At 39.2% G+C, this 5427-nt stretch overlaps 1 pseudogene; it reads left to right on the plus strand.

The window, feature by feature from the left end:
* The first annotated feature begins 3512 nt into the window (after positions 1-3512).
* LOC142834097 (DNA repair nuclease/redox regulator APEX1 pseudogene) lies at positions 3513-4674 on the plus strand (annotated as a pseudogene).
* The last annotated feature ends 753 nt before the right edge of the window (positions 4675-5427 follow it).

Here is a 5427-nt window from a genome sequence, read left to right on the forward strand (position 1 = left end):
TTGCAATTTATTATTCTGTGTATTTCTCACTTTTAAATGTCCTCACTTATATGTTCATCATCTCTGAATGTACAGAATGGTGTCTCTAATCAAAATAATTTTTCAAATGTGAGTTGAGTACATGAAGCATGTTACTTTTATGTGATCTGCTAATTCTATAGAAGGAATCAAACAGTCAGCATTTTCTTTTTTATTACATAAATTTGAAACCCACAAATCACTCAGGTAGATACAACCATTTGTCTGTGCAATAAAATCCCACAAAGGTTTTATGGTCTGAATTCAATAGTGTTAAGAGCTTTCAATTTCTGAAGTGTTGCCCATTTCTTCCTCAAACACAATAATCAATATAGTTTGTGCCATAACACCATCTCTTTAAGAAAAGGTAACAGTGTTGCATTGGTAACAATGGTTCCAGTTTTTCTTTAAAACTTGAAATTTTGCAATAAACCTACGTTTGGTTGTAGTAGTTATATTCTTTAAGTATTCTTCTGCTCCTCCTTTTACATTACATTTTCATTTACACTACATTTCCTGAAATAATTATTACCTAGATTTTAAAAGATGATGCTGTGTTTGTGTGTGTGTGTCTGTCTGTCTGTCTGTCTGTCTGTCTGTCTATCTGTCTAAGAGTGTGTGTGTGTGTGTGTGTGTGTGTGTGTGTGTGTGTGTGTGTGTAATATATTAGAGACCCAGTCTTATTTTACTGAAAGAACCCTGGAATAATCTCGCCTTTCTGCTTCTCTTTTTCTACTTTCTTCTTTCTCTTGTAAAAAGTTTGTATGTGACTGCCTCTCTGTATTACTATTGATAGCCACCAAGTATAGCTTGCTTGTATTCCTTTGTCTTTTGTTTCAATAAATGAACTTATATGTAAATATATAAGCATTTCTGTAATGATGATCTGTAGTCCTGAAAAGTCTTATGACTCTATATTTGTGCAATAGATACATCTACACTTGCTTTTTTTTTTGCATGTAGGAGTTCATACATGCCCATCTTCTATTCTCTTCCTACCGTTTTCTCCCTTCCCATAGCATTTTCCCTCCCAATTCATGTATACTTTAATTTTCTTTTCTCCTTTCATTTTATTTAAATTTTCCAAGTCTAGTTAGTGATACCAGTTCAAAAATGAGAATAGAGCTAATTCCTGAAGCAAAAGTAGCATCTAAGGGTCTTTAGGCTTAAAAATAATCGAGTCTCCTATATTTGAAGTCACCTGCTGCTGATAACTCCACTAATATTAGTAGAATTTTGTAGCTACCTCATATTACTCCATTTTCATATTATGTCTAGCTTGATTTTGGCAGTTCTTGTGCATCCTGAGTCCATATGCATAGCTGTTCTGTTTTGTCTTGAAACACTACTTTCTTATAGTCATCAACCAGCTGTGACGCTCACAAACATTCCCACCTCTTCAATGATCCCTGAGCTTTGGGAAGAGAGGACTATAATATAGGTGTATCATTTAGGGATCGTGACTTTACAGTCTCTTATTCTTTGCCTATTGATCAGTTGGGAGCCTCTGCATCAGAAAGTTACTTCGATGCAGCTTGAGAGATGAGCTAATCTAAGGATATAACGATAAGTCATTGTTTTGATCCTATGCTCATTTAGCAGTGCAATAGTAGTAGGTACTCTTCTAAGAACCATCACCTCTATACAACTATTTTTTTTCCTGATGGGCACAGGTTCCTTCTTGTGGACCAAGCCTTAAGTCTAATTAGAAAATAGTTACTTAACATTCACACCTGACAGCATTGTTTCGTGATGTTGGCATGTCTTTGCTAGGCTGATGGTTATTGCAGCTCACAGCATTCAGGCCTGGCCATGACTACTTTTTTTTCTCTCCTGATATGCATAGCACCTTTCAGCAGATGAATGCCATCCACCAGGCTTTAAGCTTTCTTTAGGTATCAGCATGATTTTTCCATGTTCTCTGATACTATTATGTGTTTTTTCAGTAATAGGCAACTATCCATCTTATTTCTAGACTATAACTAAGCAATAAAAGTATCCTGTAATATTTGGGGTCTATGGGACCACACTGCCAATAACTTCTAAAGAAATAACATCCACAAAACAAAAAAAAGGGGCAGAAATTTGGGTCAATAGTTAAGATCACTGGCTGCTTTTCCAAGGATCTGGAGCCAATTTCCAGTATCCAGCCTACATATGGTGGTTTCCAATTATCTATAACTCCATTTCCAGAGCATACTATCTTCTGGGCTCTAAAGCAAGCAACTATGCATGTGCTAAACAGGTATTCTTGCTGAGACACCACAAGAACCATAGACCATCAAAAACTCTAGAACCATTCATGGGAAATTTCCTTTCAAGTAGTTGGTCTGGGTAGTCCTAGAGACTCTCCAGGCAATACAATCTATTACTTTTGACTCTGGTTTCTTCTCAGAGGTAGAAGGTAAGTACACTCAGGAACCAGGATTCTCGTGAGCCATGTATCTTAACTGAATGGTTTCTTCTTGTGGTTTAGTTTCAAGGTCCCACAGAGACCTATGCAAACTACCAATAGAAGGAAGAATTTAATAGTTCTACATAGCTGATATACGTATGAACCAAAACAATGACCGCAATGAAAGTTATTTATAAACATCCAATAACTGATATTCACATATTTGTAATAACCAATAGATGTCTAAATTGAACTTATGTGCTATTCAATAGGAAGGAAATAATGACTGGTAATAGAAACCTGTGGCTACAGGAGTCATGATCTTAGAAGAACATCTACTCCGGCACTTTAATGTCCATCATAGTCCATAACTATATTATAATCTTATTCTTCTATCCACATATCAGTGGAGATACACCGCTTACCAAATAAATTCATCTTGACAGCAAATAGAGACACTGCAGGAAACCACAACTAGACACAATACAAAGACCAGTGGATCATGGGGATTCCGTTGGCAATAGATAGATCTACATCTAAGTTCCTGAATATTTGGCTAAGGGAACATTGTCGAAGAGAAATAGAAATATTGGAAAAGTCAGAGTACCATGAAATCAACTGTGAAAGAGTCTCTCGGAGAAATGGCTGCATAAACAAGTCAGTAAAAATGATGATATGAATACACAATAGATATGCTAGCATGAAAAGGAGAAAAGTCTTATGAAGTCCCACTCTTACAGAAAGAACTAAAGGCAACTAATGAATGCTAAAAGAGGGAATTTAGCTTTTCTAAGAAAGAGCTCCCAAACTTATTATCTAAACAATATAAGATGGTCAGACATAGATATAGTATAGATGTACACATATGTGTGCGTAAATATATGTTGAATTTTGTTATAGACAATATTATATATATAATATTATACATGTGAGCGGGTTCGGCCAGCTTGCTCGCTGCAGGGCCTCACGGGGCGCGCGGCGGGAAGACTGGGTGAGCAAGGCCCCACGGTGTGCGAACGCCCGAGGGAGGAGGCTCTCCTCCCTTTTGATTTCGCGTTTCTTATCTGCAGGCAGCGCAGTAAACAATGCTTTTAGGCGCCTAAGGGCTTTCGTCACCGGGATGACAAAGTGTAGGAAGAGAGCGGCTGCAGAAGACAGGGAAGAACCCAAGTCAGAGCCGGAGGCCAAGAAGAGTAAAAGCTCAGCAAAGAAAAACGAGAAAGAGGCCACGGGAGAGGGCCCTGTTTTGTATGAGGACCCTCCAGATCAGAAAACCTCACCCAGTGGCAAATCTGCCACTCTCAAGATATGCTCCTGGAATGTGGATGGGCTTCGAGCCTGGATTAAGAAGAAAGGTTTAGATTGGGTAAAGGAAGAAGCACCAGATATCTTGTGCCTCCAAGAAACCAAATGCTCAGAGAACAAACTCCCAGCTGAACTTCAAGACCTGCCTGGACTCACCCATCAATACTGGTCGGCTCCATCAGACAAGGAAGGATATAGTGGTGTGGGTTTACTCTCCCGCCAGTGCCCGCTCAAAGTCTCTTATGGCATTGGTGAGGAAGAACATGATCAAGAAGGCCGTGTGATTGTGGCTGAGTTTGAGTCCTTTGTCTTGGTAACAGCCTATGTCCCCAATGCAGGCCGGGGTCTGGTAAGACTGGAGTACCGACAGCGATGGGATGAAGCCTTTCGTAAGTTTCTGAAGGACTTGGCTTCCCGAAAGCCACTTGTGCTATGTGGGGACCTCAATGTGGCTCATGAAGAGATTGACCTTCGAAACCCCAAAGGAAACAAAGAGAATGCTGGCTTCACTCCCCAGGAGCGTCAAGGCTTTGGGGAGCTGCTGCAGGATGTCCTGCTGGCTGACAGCTTCCGGCATCTCTACCCCAGCACCGCCTATGCCTACACCTTTTGGACTTACATGATGAATGCTCGGGCTAAGAATGTTGGCTGGCGCCTCGATTACTTTTTGTTGTCACACTCTCTTTTACCTGCATTGTGTGACAGCAAGATCCGCTCCAAGGCTCTCGGCAGTGACCACTGCCCCATCACCCTCTACCTTGCCCTGTGACACCTGCTGAAATACCTATGCCTGGGAAATAGCCTCCTCTCCCCGTACACTTTCAATAGGTGTCCTTTAGGGTTTGTTTTTTTTTTTATCTGGTCCAGTCCTGTCCCCCCACCCCCCTGGTTTTAAATGTTAAACCAAACATTGGGTTCCTTTGAACAATCAAAGTAAAAATAAAAAGGCCCTACTTTCAAAAAAAATATTATACATGTGTTATATGTGTAACAATAATAAGTAAAAAGTGAAGGGAGGGGAAAGACTCAAAGCTGAAATTTAAAAAAGGAAGATGAAAGAGAAAAGTGGTAAAATTATATTTTAATTAAAAAATATTTTAAGGAATAAATCAATAAAATGGAAAGTAAAAATGGAATTGAAAATTTACAGGTAAATGGATGAACCTGGATGTAATCATTGGGTTAAGGGATCCAGACCTAGAAAAACAAAAGTTTCATCTTTTCCCTTTATGTGAACACTTGTTTTACTACTCTACAGTTATGTGTTTAAATTGTAATACACCTTGAGGTCTGAAAACTATCAAAGGACAATGGGAGGAACTTTCAAGAGAGGAGAAATAGAAAAATGTTATTGGTACAGATAGGGGATGGAAAATAATGGAGCAAGAAATAATAAATGTGTTGGTAAAAGGGGAAGCAGGATCAGGGAGGTTTACAGCAATGGACAACAAGCAATAAAGACTTTTGAAAAAGTCCCATAAAACCTTCTAGAGCAGAAGCTTCCTGAAAAGTGTACAAATACACATTTAAAAGGGTGAAAATGGAGTTACCACATAGGAGAGTAGCAATGCATCTGCTAGACACTATAGCTACTCAATTATCATATTCCCTTTAACCTGCTCCTGCCTCATAGCATCCTGCTGTAATGGTCGTTAATTCACTGAATAAGTACTTGCGCTTGATTTGTTCTTTAACTGGGGCAAGCGCTT

This window comes from Microtus pennsylvanicus, chromosome 13, assembly GCF_037038515.1.
Source record: "Microtus pennsylvanicus isolate mMicPen1 chromosome 13, mMicPen1.hap1, whole genome shotgun sequence".
NCBI classification, from domain to species: domain Eukaryota; kingdom Metazoa; phylum Chordata; class Mammalia; order Rodentia; family Cricetidae; genus Microtus; species Microtus pennsylvanicus.